This window comes from Gopherus evgoodei, chromosome 1 (assembly GCF_007399415.2).
Source record: "Gopherus evgoodei ecotype Sinaloan lineage chromosome 1, rGopEvg1_v1.p, whole genome shotgun sequence".
Lineage (NCBI taxonomy): Eukaryota > Metazoa > Chordata > Testudines > Testudinidae > Gopherus > Gopherus evgoodei.
The window spans coordinates 305,461,055-305,476,682 of NC_044322.1; positions in this window are offsets into that span (position 1 = coordinate 305,461,055).

Consider the following 15,628-nt stretch of genomic DNA (forward strand, 5'->3'; position numbering starts at 1 on the left):
GCCTTTGTGTGTGCATCAGAGAATGAATTTTTTTCCCCCTGTGTTATGAATGTCTGGTTTTAAAGGGCATCTCTTTTTCACCTGAATGGGAAGCAGCACCCTTGTGAACAGTACAGCTTTCTTCTTTCCTTGTCGATGAATATAATATCATAACACTTATGAAAAAAGTGATTTGCTAGTGATTATTTAAATTGATCCTAATTTTTCCAATAACTGTGGCAGAAGATCTCCTGAACTGAGAGAGCCACACACATTCGCTTGCCACTTTTGTATTAATATAAATTAGGGCTAGTGAATGCTTGTGCAATGATTTGGTAATCCATCTGTACAAACTTATGAATTCTGTTTGATATTATGAAATTATTGAAGTGTCATCATAGATTTACAGATTCCAAGAACATAAGCACGGCCATACTGGGTCAAACCAAAGGTCCATCTAGCCCAGCATCCTGTATTCCGATAATGGCCAATGCCAGGTGTCCCAGATGGAATGAACAGAACAGGTCATCATTAAGTGATCAGTCCCCTGGTGCCCATTCCTAGCTTCTAGCACTGTGACCATTGTGATAATCTAGTCTGACCTCCAACATAATACAGGCCATAGAATCTCGCCAAAATAATTTCTTGAGCAGGTCTTTTAAAAAATCTGTGAAAACTTCTGTGCCATAAATGCCTTTTTGTACATATCTTTACCCAACACTATTTTGAATGTGCAGTCCTTTAGCTTCCTTATTGCCAGTTTGCTTGTATGTTGGACACAAATTCCAAAGGCTCAGGGCAAAAGAGGAGCAAAAGAGAATGGTTAAGTTAAAATGTTCCACCACTGAAATGTAATCACTCTAGATAATAAGATATCTCCCAACCAGGAGAACTGGTTTAACAGGGGAGCAGTCACCTTGAAAATGAAATCACTTGGCAGGGGTTTGTGATCACTTGGGTAAGATGGTGGGAGGCGGGGAGGGGTCACCAAACAAAATGTAAATAAAAGTTATAGGAAGAGTGGTGCTGATCTATCTGGGTCTGTGACCTTTTTCTCCAGCTCAAGAGGAGAAAGAAGTAACCCAGTATGCAGAGCTCTGAGTCTGCTGGCTTTCTTGAACCCAGAAATTCCCCCCAAGGACTCTGCAGGGGCTAGTGAGGAGCACTGTGGTTAGGATGTTTATTGTTTTCTAAATGATCTGTATTCTCTTGTGCTTTATCTGTAAAGTATAAAAGAGAAATTGTGAGATACTCTGGGCAAAAGTGTCTTTGTGCGCTATGTGTGTCACAATTACCACATGCATCCCAAGGGAGTTAAACACTAAACCAGAAGGCTCATATCTTTTGGTGGGATTCTCTGTTTGGTAGGGGAGTCTGAAGTGACAGCACTGGGCCCAGGGCTAGGCAACCAGCCAGCAGCATTCCAGCTCATGGGATGGGATGCTAGACAAAGGGTCTATGCCCTGAAAGTGTCCCTAGGGACCCCAAGGTTGGGGTAGTGGATGGACTCCCTTGTGGCTCCAGAGGCTTGAAGTATCTATGGATCTACAGGCGTGAATTTTTCGTACTGCAACCTGGTGGGTGACCAGCAGATGGCACCCAATCAGAGCTGTGATAGCTTACAAAGAAAAATATAAATCGTTGGGAACCAGCTGGAGGGAACCAGCCATATAAAAAACAAACAGTGAGGCAGCTTCTCATCTGAATCTGAGCTTCTCTCAGGCACTTTGAGAAGGAATTGCAGTTTCATATGCCATGCTTTGCTACCTCCAGCCATTTGCTGCTAGTGGAGGGGTCTTCTGCACAGGGCAATTTACCACTGGCTGTCTCTGGCCAGTTTACCTCCATTCTTTACTGCCTGAGTTGTGGAAAGTGGATTTAGTAGACTGCAAAATCAAGCTCCAAAGGTTCAAGCTTGAGTTGAAAAAATATCATGAGAAGTAAAATATCTGCTTTATAAGAACCGTATTTTGCAGTGAGAACCCAGAAAATCATGTACTTTACAAGCCAGTTCCCAGGGCATGGGTGGTAGGACAGGCTATTCTGGGGTCAGGCTCCTAAAGTGCTGCTCCAAGATCACATCTTTAGAACTTGGAGAGGGCTGGCTGATTGTCTTTGTTCTTTCCTGCCATCCACACTCTCCCTGCAGTGCAGTCTGTCTTGCGCTGAGATCATGAAGTGGTGACATTTGTATTGTGACACTGTGTCACAAGAACATCACATAAATGTCATTTTGTTGCCAAACTGTTTGGTTTCAGGCTCATTGGACTTTGTGGATAGAACCATCCCTAATCTTTGTGTTATGGACCTATCCACCCTCATAAATGATGGTTTCCTGAAAATGGCATTCACCACTATGAACTGTTTGCAGGTTCAGATGAGACTGCATGCTTGTTTGGCTGTCTGTATGTGTGCAGCTGAACATTTTGACATGTAGAGTTTTTTAAAAAAGCTTTCCTGTGGTATTTGTATATGAAGTTTAATTAGAAAAAGTGATGTTATTATATCTTTACATGAAAAAGCTTTCTGTAGAAAAAAGATTTCTGACAAAATGGACTTGACATGTTTTCCCCCTCCTATTGCTCAAAATGTCCATTTCTATTACTGTTTCTTTTTGTTCATCTTCCTCTGGTGGAGGCTTTTCTTCCATTACAGGGAAAATCCTGTAAAGGACCATGACATGTGGTATGCATAAATTGGCAAACATTGGGCAGAATTTCCATGGTGCTAGCTGTAGGGCACCTCCAGTGCTGTATTAACATCTGGATCTTATTTTCTTAGAATCCCAACGTTCTTTTCAATCATTGGTTGAGCTTTATTTTTAATGGTCCATTTGATATCTCCTGACTAATTTTTAGGCTGGGAAAGTGGAGTAATTCAATCGAGTAGCTATTCTCACGCACCTTATGGATGTTTTAGTGTCAAATTTGTTTCAATAGAGAGACTGTGTCATGGACACTTCTCTTTCCATTCACTGTTGTGCAATGTTCCTGTGGAGCTATAACAACTGCTTACATGGCAGGGTAATAGTAGGAAAGTATTTAACTGTTTGTATCTCTACTCAATGTGATAGATGTTTAGTCTTTATTGAAAAAGACTAACCAATCCTCCACTACTTCTGTTTTTGCATTTCATTAACGAAATTCCTCCCATCTTTATTATCTTAACCTCCCTGTATATGTTCCTTTATCTCCTGGTCGTCGTCTTCTCCACAACTCTATACATGCTTCACTGCTGCCTGGTCTTCTTCTCTCCTTCCCCTGTACCTGGCCACCAACCCTTCCTCTTTCACCCTTCCCATGGATAGTCCCCTTCCTCCAGCCGCTGTGGTTCCACTGACAACTCCTGATTTCTCTCCTGTTGTATGCAGTGTTGTAGCTATATCTGTCCCAGGTCTCCTGCTGACAGCTCCAGTGCCATGGTTTCGGTTCCTAAAGGCTCCAACTGTTTTCTTCTCTAATTTTTAAAATTCCCATTCCCATTTGATGGTTACTCATTTTGTATCTAAGAAGAGGAGGATCCCTGACATCAGAAATGAAACTCTCTCATTTTGAGGTATCTGTAACTCCCTCTCTCTTGTCCCCAAAGCACACCCACAACAGTCACCTGTCAGGGGTCATACCAGCTACTGGTCTGCTCCCTTGCTAACTGCACAGCTAGGCAACTAATAGGCTCAGCTGTCTTATACTGAAGGTGCATGGTTAATCATAACAGCTGATTGGCTGCAGGATCAGCAGCATGATTTATCAGCCCCGCAGGAACTGCAGAGCACTGACTGTTCAGCCCATGTGCCTGTGGACTCTCTGCCTTCCTGTGCTCCCCTCACTCTAGCCATGCTCCAGCCTTGCTTCTGTCCTACTCTAGTCTAGACCGTGCCCTCAACCTGGCCTCATTCCACTTCTGTCCCAGACTCGCTTCTGCCTCAGAATCAACCCTGTTCCTGACTTCTGTGACTCCAGATAACCTGGTGGTGACACCCAGCTCTGATTCCTGGCTTTGACTCCATCTTGACCCTTGGCTCTGGCATTTGTACTCTGGCTCCAGTTTTGACCTCCTGCTCCAACCACTAGACAAGACCACCTATGAACTGGTCTCCTGAGATCACTTCATTATTTATGTCTTAAAGAGTCCATTTCATTCTGGATGAGGCCTTGGGCTGTTGTGGCAGGAATAAGCAAAAAGAGGAAAAACACAACAAAAGCCAACACTATCACTTTAATGCACACATGAGCTTTTAAATGAAGAACATCTCTGCTCTGGCCAGCTCTCAGAGACTTAGGGACAAGGCTTATCCTAGCGTGGGTCCAACAGGAAGAATCCACTGCCAAATACAGGCAGACTCACTTGGGAAACCAAAATGAAGGTGAAATAAACAGTCTTAAGTTAGAGTTTTTGGCAGGAAGTAGAATCTTCTGTGAAACCAGCTGGTTCTCCAGGCCTCCTGGGTGGGGCTTGGTTTGTGAATATCTCCTCTATTGCTTCCCTATGTTCTGTATAGCATGATTGGTGAAGTGAATGTTCTTTTGACCATTTTTTCAACTGAAATAGATGAAAATGCAATAATATGAGGTGGCCGTGCCTCAGTTGTCCATGTGGCAAAGTACTATTCCTCTGTCCCCATCTTTCTTTTAATTGGACTATGTTCAGAGGTGATTCTGTTGTAAATTGAAGTTTCCCATAGCTCCCTTTCTCAGCAAGTCAATAATAAATGAGGATCACTGCCCACATCAAGGCTCTTTAAGGATCTTTATTATGCTCCAGCTCTACGTAAGAGGCTGTAATACTGGGTTTTTCTGTATGGGGTACAGAATAGCTGCATTATAAGACTGCTGTGGGAGCAGCAGATGATATAGAAACAACAACTTCAAAGTAGCAGACAGCTGATTAGAAGCAGAATAATTCCATTGGAAATTATTTTGGTGCTCATTCTTCTTTTGGAATGACCTCTTGAGAGAGTGGGGTATTTTTTTTCTTAATTCTTTGTATAATGAATAGGACTTGTTAGGATTATGCATACAGTCTTGCACCTTGGCCTAAAAATGACAGATCTATTTATCATCATGAATGTCACCATTAATAAAATGTGCGCTAAACTAAACTACATCCAGATGGAGCTATGCTTTTTCAAAGCCTCTACGTAGCATACACTCTCAAAGCCATTGAAAACCGAATGGAAAATGAGGAATTAGGCCTGGTATTACAAGAACAAGCCCCAGTGCAATCCTCATCTTTTACATGTGAATGGTTTATTGTGCTGAAAGTGGGCTGAGTCTTGTCAGATAATGGTTTGATGCTTACAGCGATGCTATACCGGCATCATGGCAGGAATTATGTTCTAGCAGCTACTGCTTCAGATACAGGACTCAAAAGACTGGGTTGGTCTGGTCAACTAATGAATTCTGTGGATGGTGTACGCTTTTACATACCGTGACACAATTTGGTAGATTGTACTGTGTTTTGCTAGATTATAATATTATTCTTCATACATACCACATTGCATGCATGCATAAATCGTATCTTCTGTTCATGATCGTATTGGATATAACTCATGAAAGTTTATGTTGGGAAAAGATGTTTTGGAATCACTGAGAGCTGCCTGATGTTTCCCCTACATAAATATCAGACCCTTTTTCTTCTTTAAAAAATTGTGAAAGCTATAGCTGCAGTAGCTACAGTTTTGAAAAAGCTAGAGTGTTTTTCTCAGTGCTCCTGCTGGGGCATCATGCTACTGAACAGGATTAAACTGCCATGTTAGATAACTGGTGATACTGAACATAATGAGAGGGAAAGAGGATATTCCACATTGTGACAATCAGCTAAAAAGTGTTACTATCCTTAGAAGAGCAGTTCTGAGTAGGGAATAATACTAATAAATACCTTCCATTTATGTAGCACCTTTCATTGCGTATATATTGAGAGAGCTATTTCACCCAGCACTGAAATATAACTATTGTAGAGTGGAAGATGACAATTTTTAAATAGCACACAGCATAACAACATGACAATTCAGCAAAGAATGTGAAGAATATCTCATGTGATTGAAATGGCTAGGAGAATTATGTGGGCAGAAAAGAATATTTAATTGGAAAATTATGTTTTTAAATTAACACATCTCAAATGAATGGGCTAAAAATTCAACACCTACTTCTTTTGAAGAAGGATATATTACATATTAATACATCACATTTGAACACAGGTACTGTAATTTAAATTAGCCTTTCTATTCAGTAAGACGTTCTGCTAATCTGACCTGTCTGTTAAATTGATCTAGTGAGGCTGGTGGATAGAGCATTGTACAGACTCAGGACATAAAGATTCTATTCTTGACTGTATTACTAATGTGCTATTTAGCCTTGGGCTAGTCACTTAACATTTCTATTCCTCAATTTCTCCATTTGTAAAATGGGGATAATGATCCTATACTCTCTATTGTACAGTAATTAAATATCCTTGGAAGAAAAGTGCTTTGTAAGTTCTAATATTTTCAAATAAGGCACCTACAGTCACATGTAGACAACTTAATTAAGTGGTCTGATTTTCTGAGGTGCTAATATAACCTGTCTATTTCAAATGCAACCATTTTTGCATTAGACACCAACAGAATTATTGGAACGTACTGAGATACAGCATGCATTGCACCTGACTGATTTTATTGGGTAGTTCTGAAACACATATAATAATAAAGTATGTCCGTTGAAAAACTTTGTCATACTGTACTAATTTATCAGGAGTAATGGAACTACAAATTGTGGTATGTGCTGTAATATTTTTTGTGGTAGCTGTAAAGTGCATTTTGTCTAAACTTCCAGTAAAGAGAGGATGAGAAACCCTTTAGCTTCATCTATTGTAGTTAACTCTTCTCATTTTTTCCTTTGCTCATGAAACTAGTTACAGCAGCCAAGAGTCAGATGGGGACTATTATGTTTGCTGATACATACGTTTCTTCTTGAGTATTTCTTATATTTGTAATTGGTACCAATTTAATAATCTACAGTCATGGTACTCATTGGACTGGAAACGAAAAAGGGGACTCATTTTATTCATTTAAAAAGTATGATTAGCAACCATTAGAAATATAGTTACTTATTGGCTGTAAGCTTAGCTGTCTCTCTGATCTTACTGTACCAAGTTAGATTTCTGTTTTATATGTTTCAGTGTCTACTATTAGTTATGTCAGTCTCTCATTATATCAATAACTCTACAGCTTCTAAGTGACCAGCGTTTGACCTATAGGAAATAATTTTGCTTGGTGTGGAGTACGGGCCGGTACAGCAATGTGCCAATCTTTAATTAAGCAGGCAACCTACAAAAGGCACATAGGAACATTTAAACAAATGTCTGAAATCAGACATTAGAAACTGTATCTGTTATTGTTTTATGCCTCTGTCTCCCCCGGCTCCCTCGGATTATGGAGGTGGTACTGCCAGCTCATTAAAAGAGAAAAGCTTTGCTTTTAATTTCACACTGCTAGTTTGTTAAAAGGAAGGGTTCAGCTTGTGTTCTTGCACTAGTGTTTAATGAGCTGGTATGACTATGAGCGGAGGAGGGAAAGGTACCAAATGTACCTGTAAAGTTATATTAGTGAGTTATTAGCCATTTGGAACTGCTGCTCACAGCACATTGGAGTGGAATCAATGGCATGACACATACTTAGCAATAGGGCATTTATATGGAAAGCAATCCTGAAATGTAATTGGTAATAAAAGCTCTATTAATGTCTTAAAATATGTTAACAGGTTCATGACACTAAGCTGGTGAATAATATAAGTCAGAGATAATAATTAAGAAGTAAGAAATTTAAATGGTACTGGAAACCATATGCACAGAGGTAGTACTACTCCCCCTAATGAGATCACAAAGCCTGACTGACTGCAGCATACCTCGACATGCTTAACTTGGCTACAATGCACCTAATTTGTCATGTCACTTGAACATCTTTAGGGATATTATCTGATTACGCTTTTATTTTTCAATTATAACAGCATATTATGTGGTTTAAGAGTTTCCCACCAGCTTGTCAATATCTTCCAAAAACTAGTTGCTCTTTGGCTTTCCCTTCTATCTTGACCTTTCCAGAGCCCATTCAGAAGCAGGATCCATGCACTGTGCAGTGTTGTGGATGGGGCAGGCTGAAGCTGTCCATTGTATCAGAAATTTGCAAAAATATAGATTTTATGAGTTAAATACAGTTAGATCAAACGCCAGCGAGTCAAATCCTGGAAACAGCAGTCTGTTCTGCACGGGACTTCTCTGCTGAGAGTAGGGAAAAGGAATTCACACTGCCTAGCTGCTACTGCAGTTTTTTGGTCTTGATGACCACTACCTTCTCCTTCTGAGGAATGGCCTGTCGAGGCCCATAATCATCTGCTGATGTCAATAGATCTTTCTGCACAAGGACAGAATAAGGAGTAGTAAGATAGTGTGTATCACTGTACAGTAGATCCTGCTTGCTGTCAATCCATTTGTTAAAGCAGCTTTCGTGTGCCCCATTAGACCCCCAAATACCAAACCCCATTAGAGAAATGACAGTAAACCCTGAACTTTCTGAGTAGCCATTCTGTACCCATTCATGGGTTTCTAATGGCTCACATATTAATATACCGTAAAGGAGTTCTCCCAGGGAGTGTAATGTAATGATTGTTCAATATATGTCTATCATTTGTTTGAGGTTATTCCTTTGTGTGTGTCAACACTTTTATTTGATCACTTAAGTACAAAGTCAAGTGCTCCATTTTTGCTGCTTTAAGCCATATCAGGCACAATTACTGTTTTTACTGCATTAAATGGGAAAGAAAGAAACTTCTTGTTAGACTTTATTGCTTAAGCTTTATTCAATGCAAGAAACTAGTTCATACTACACATTCCTATCTCCAAAATATGTAATAGAAGGCTATTGTGATATGTGTCTGATGCCACTCTAGTAGGTACCAATCTGGTAACTTGGATGAATTAAAACCAGGGAAGAATTCTATAGCTATTAATAGTAATAGAATAGAAACACACAGATGATACTAACAATGTACATGGAAAATATTAACACATTAAGTGAAAGCAATTTGGCCTTATGGCATTATTGGACATTTTCATCTTTTTTATTAGTTTTCTGAAAACAAAACAAATATCACTTGTTATACAATTTTATATGCATGCACCTGTGAAACTAATGATGTTAGGAAAAACAGATTACAAATTAGTGACTCTCTTCTAAAAGAGAAAAAAAATAGTTAATGCTTAAAGGCAACCTTAATTAAATTTTCCAGATTGCTGATTTTTAGTTACATTCATAATGGCCAGGCTATTATAAGTTATTTAACAGAGAATCTGCATGTGAAATATATTCTTCATCCAATGTTTAATGAATGTATGACAACTTTAATTAGAAGGAGCTTTGGTATGTGTGCATAAAACTTATATCTTCTGGTCACTTTCCTTTCAGACTAATTATCTATTTTTTGTCACAGCAAATCAATACAGTAAAAAGATGTCCTGTGCAGTTTGGCCTACGGATTTGTGCTAGCATATATATGTATATTTTGATTGTTAGATATTTTATTTTTCTTCTGAAACAATTTGATTGGCTTTTAGAGCAGCCATTTATTATGTGGGATTTAACCAGGGCCGCCTAAAGGGGGAGGCCAAGTGGAGCAATTTGCCCCAGGCCCCGGGCTCCTTAGGAGCCCCCACGAGAATGGCTGAGGCTCCCGCCTCAGCCCCAGCCCGACCCGACCCCGTCTCCAACCCTCTCCCGGAGCCTCAGCCCATCCAGGAGCGTCCCCGGAGAACGGTGCACCCGTGGCTCTTGCTGGGTCCCTGAGCTCTGCCCCGTTCAGAGCCGCGTGTTAAGGGGGCGGGGCAGGGTAGCTCTGGGCTGAGCGGCTCCTCCCCTTACCATGCGGCTCTGAGCAAGGAGGAGCTCAGGACCCGCCGGAGCCATGCTGCCACTGTCGAGGGAAGCTCCTGGATGCTCTGAGGATCTGGGTGAGGAGGGAGCAGGGGGAGGGGCTGGAGTTGCAGGAGTTGCCTGAGAGGCAGGAAGTCCCAGGGACAGACAGGCCACAGGGAGGGGGCAGAGATTGGGGAGGTCAGGGGACAGGGAATGAAGGTGTTGGATTGTGGGCATTCTGGGAGTCTGTCAGGACTCGGGGGGGATGGTGAATAGGGGTCGGGGCAGTCAGGGGACATAGAGCAGGGGTGGGGTCCCGGGGTGCTGGTTGGGGGGCTTTCTGGGGGACGGTGAGGGGACAAGGAACAGGATGGGTAGGGGATTCTGAGTGGGGCAGGCAGTCTGGGGGCAGGAAGTGGGTGGGGGTCGGATAGGGGGTAGGGCCAGGCTGTTTGGGAGGCACAGCCTTCCCTACCCTAAAGCTCATTGAGCAGTTTGAGGCTTGCAGAAGAGCCAAGCTGTTAGCTTTTCCATTAGAGCTACCGTCCCTTTCACTTCTCAAATGCCAAATTATAGTCTACATTTAATTTCAGTGCCATAGGGAGATTCATGTCAGGGGAGGGTAGCTTCATTTATAATTAGCCACTGGGGGGAGGGATCACATGAGAAGAGCAATATCCTTCCCAACCCTACCAAGGGAGACCCCCCCTCCCCTGCATTCCCTGAGGCTCCAAAGGGGTTAACTCAGTGGTTCTCAAACTTTTATACTGGTGACTCCTTTTGCATGACAAACCTCTGAGCGTCACCCCCCCCCTTATAAATTAAAAACAGTTTTTTATATATTTAACACTATTATAAATGCTGGAGGCAAAGTGGGTTTGAGGTGGAGGCTGACAGCAGCCTCTGTTTGTCAGAGGCTGGAGATGGCTGGCAGGAGAGAGATCACTTGATCATTACCTGTTAGGTTTACTCCCTCTGGGACACTTGGCATTGGTCATTGTCAGTAGACAGGCTACTGGGCTGGATGGACCTTTGGTCTGACCCAGTATGGCTGTTCTTATGTTCTAACCTAAATGAACCCAAAGTTATGGAGACAAATATGAGTCAAGGAAGCCAGCAGAGTATCAGAAACCTGGAAAAATCTCTGAGTGGATGGGCTCACAAGCTGAGGTGGTTCAAAAGTTTTGGATTTTTTTTAAGCAGATTTTTTTTTATTGTTTCTTTAAACTATCAAACACAGCAAGCAGCAAATATTTGGCCACACACTTTGGAAACCCCATACCATGTTCAGGTTTTGGCAGGCTAATTTCAGTTTTTCAATTAAAAAAAAAAATTTTTTTGAAGGAAAGCAGACTTTGTCTGTGATTTTTTTCTGCTTTTTAAAAGCCCCTAGTTTTCAATCCAGAAAAAGTTTTGATGGAAAATATTTATCCAACCCTTTTAATGAGCTTTAGTGCCTTTTAGCACTAGCTGATGCTGAGAGCCAGTGATACCTTGTAAAGAAGTTTTCTCAAAACTGGGTTTGTACCGAGATGCAGAAGGTTTATTTTTCCCAGGGCCGCCCATGGTGGGGGGAGGGAGGGAGCAAGTGGGTCAAGTTTGTGCCGGGCCCCACAGGGGCCCCCATGAGAATATAGTATTGTATAGTATTGCAATTTTTTTTTATGGAAGGGGCCTCTGAAATTGCTTTGCCCCAGGTCCCCTGAATCCTCTGGGCAGCCCTGGATTTAGCTCTTACTCACTTGCCCTAAATCATAGCCAGAGTCTATCTTACACACTCATATCACAATAGGGGAACTCCCCACCATCCATGTGAAGTTGGGGAAGAAAGAAAAACTGCTGGGAGGGGCCACCCAGACACTTAGCTGGCAAGAGTAGACACACACAATTGCAGCACGAGGGGCCTAGAGGAGCTGAGACCCACTGTGGCCCAGCTGTGCAGACCCAAAACTGTGTAGGGGACAGCCTGGGCCCATTTGGCTCCACCCATCATTCCAGCCATGTGAGAGCCAGGAAGATGACAATTGGTGGGAGAGGCCATGCAGAAAGTGATCCTTCAGGAACAGGGACAGACAGTTGGTTCAGGGACCTTTGAAAAGTGATGAGGTGATTAGGGTCTGATGGATCTTTATGGTTTTTACTCTGGGCATCCTCTACCCTCTCTTCACTTCAGCCTCATCCCACCTACCCACCTTTTCCCCACTCTTCTGTTGTCTCCTATCCCCCGATCTCCCTCCCTCAATGTCCCTCCTCCCTTCCTTATTTTAGCTAATTACATCCCACCACAACTCAAAATAATTGTTTAAAGAAACAAACCAACAAAGAAAATGGAATTAACGTGATATTTGAAGACCATCATATAATTCACACTGCTTGTGTGTACTATCCCTTCCACCTCCAAACCATTGTCTGTCTCCTGTGTTTATATTGTAAACTGTTCAGGAAAGGAACTGCCTCTGATTTTATATTTGTACAAGCCTAGAACAATGGGGAACTTATTAGGGTTTAAGTTCCTGGCATTAGGCTACTATGATACAAATAATAAATAATAAAGTAGTCTATGAACCTGATTAAAACAGAAAATAGAATATATGGTTCTGATAAGCCTTCAAATTACCTCAGCGTTCCTTGTTTCCTAATTAATTGTTTTTGTCTTTTGAATGGAAAATTAAAAAGCAATATTAAAAGTTGATATTCAAGTTTGTCATCCACTCTATAGCACTGGGGTAGGCAACCTATGGCATGCATGCCAAAGGCGGCACACTAGCTGATTTTCAGTGGCACTCACACACCCAGATCCTGGCCGCTGGTCCAGGGGTCTCTGCATTTTAATTTAATTCTAAATGAAGCTTCTTAAACATTTTAAAAACCTTATTTACTTAATATACAACAATAGTTTTGTTATATATTATAGACTTATAGAAAGAGACCTTCTAAAAATGTTAAAATGTATTACTGGCATGCAAAACCTTAAATCTAAGTGAATAAATGAAGATTTGGCACACTGGTTCTGAAATGTTGCTCACCCCTGCTATAGTATCTGGTGATATGGAATGAATCAAGGCTGTTTCTCTGGAGTAGAGTCTTAAGAGGGCAGCAGTTCACTAGTGGTTGGATGTCTTCTCCACAATTCCGTGGTTTGGAGGTCTTCTCCACATTCACAGATCAAACTACTCTTCATTTTCCATTTGCCTGGTAGGTAATTACAAAGACCATATGCGGTTCTGATGCAGTTCACTGTGATCCATAAATTACATAACATGGTGAAGCCTGGTGGGTGGTTTGCAGTATCTGTAAAAAAAAAAAATTCTTGATTCCACTATTTTCCCACAGCCTCTGCCACTCGTTCTTCGGTGATAGTCCTGAGGTTTTGAGAACTTTGTCTGCCAACTTAAAAGGGTTCCTGGACTTAAGGCGGCATAACAGGAGGGAGATTGGAGATCTTCATAGAGGGCAAGTCTGGCTTATTATTACGTGGTAGTATTCCTGTATTATTGCTACTTCTCTTTGGAGAGGTGGTGCACAAAGATGGGAAAGATGGGAAGCTAGACTTCAGTGCCAATTTTAGCACTCTGACTAACTTGCATAGCAGGGTTCAATTACACACCCATAATTTTTGTATATATGCCAGCCACCCATACTGGCACACAGTATTGAGCTGTTGTGAAGATGTGGCCCATGGTGGCTGTCCACAGGTGTGAGCATTTGCTCTTCAGCTGGTCTCAGCTAATGTGTGGATTATATCCTTCCTAGTATTTATCTTCTTTGCAGTTTTCCTCTAATGTTGGCAGTATATGAGGCTGCAAGCCAGAACTACTCCAATACATTTCAGGAAATCCTTGTGCCTGGTTTTGGGGTCACAGATGGTGACATACAGTTGCTTCTTTGCATGGTGGTCACTCAGGTGAAATGCAGACACAGCTGTTTTTTGAGGGCTTGGTTGGATTCCCCCTGCCCAGTAGTACTCCTCCAGATTTTTCAAATCTTCTGAGAGGGCGCATTCCTCTTGAGTAAAAGTATTCACTTGCATGGTGAGTGCAAGATCATCTTCATATCCAAACTTCTGTGACTGGGTGGATGGCATGTGGCTGATATAAATATTAAAGAACACTGGTGCCAAGATGAGCCCTTGCGGGGGCCCAATGTTCAGTAAACAAGGTCTGTTGGTCTGTTCCATTGGCTGTACACAAAATTTGTGGCTGTTGAGCATAACTGTCAGTAGGCACAGTGTTGTTTTGCAAAGCACTATTTTTGACACTGTCAGAAGCAGGGCATGTCATAAACAGATAGCTAAGGGTTAATGTCTCTTTCACCTGGAAGAAATAACCTGAACACCTGACCAGAGGACCAATTAGGAAACAAGACTTTTTCAAATCTGGGTGGAGGGAAGTTTGTGTCTGAGTCCTTTGTCTTGTATCTGTCCCTCTCGGCTATGGGAAGGATTTTTCTATTTCCTGCTTTCTAATCTTCTGTTTCCCAGTTGTAAGTACAAAAAGATAGGTTTGTTTTTTTGTAGTTACATGTGTGTAGTTGCTGGAGTGCTTTGAATTGTATTCTTTTTGAATAAGGCTGTTTATTCATATTTCTTTTAAGCAATTGACCCTGTATTTGTCACCTTAATACAGAGAGACCATTTTTATGTACTTTTTCTTTCTTTTTATATAAAGCTTTCTTTTTAAGACCTGTTGGAGTTTTTCTTTAGTGGGGAACTCCAGGGAATTGAGTCTGTTCTCACCAGGGAATTGGTGGGAGGAAGAAGTCAGGGAGAAATCTGTGTGTGTTAGATTTACTAGCCTGACTTTGCATACCCTCTGGGTGAAGAGGGAAGTACTTCTATTTCCAGGACTGGAAATAGAGAGGGTGGAATCCCTCTATTTAGATTCACGGAACTTGCTTCTGTGTATCTCTCCAGGAACACCTGGAGGGGGGAAGGGAAAAGGTTTATTTCTCTTTGTAGTGAGACTCAAGGGATTTGGGTCTTGAGGTCCTCAGGGAAGGTTTTTTGGGGGACCAGAGTGCCCCAAAACACTCTAATTTTTGGGGTGGTGGCAGCTTTACCAGGTCCAAGCTGGTAACTAAGCTTGGAGGTTTTCATGCTAACCCCCATATTTTGGACGCTAAGGTCCAAATCTGGGACTAGGTTATGACAGGGCATCCTGCCAAACTATGTCATGTGCCAAGCACAAGTCCACAAAGGCTGTTGCTGTTTTGAGTCCATGTTGATAGCTGGCTTTGATGCAGGTCATCTGTGTGATCATTTGATCGCAGGTACTTCATCCTGGTATAAAACCAGAGTGCTCTTAAGGGTCCTCAAAGATGAGTGTAAGTCTCTGGAGTAGCATCCTTTCCAAGAGCTTGCAAATTATGCATAGTAATGATATTGGCCAATAGTTTTTTAGGATCATTGGCTGCTTTCTCCAGTTTCAGGAAGGCAGTGACCTTTGCCTGTTGTCATACCTTGGGCGTTTAGCCAAGGGCATATACATTGGAAAGGAAGTGTGTCAGTCAGTTGCAGCCATGCTGAGCTAGGTTTTTCAAAAATTTTGGGAAGATGCCATGCAGCCTTGCCAAGTTTGGCAAGTGTTATGGCCTTCCCAATTCTTTTAATAGCTTTGATAATGCTGGGCAGTTGGATAAGGACTGGTAAATTTCTCTTTTCACTTTCCTTTTGTGATGACAATCCATTTGAGCCTTAGAATTCAGGATCTTATAGATGGTGATTGCATTGACTGTGACATGTGGATCTCTGATTTGGGGAGGATTAGC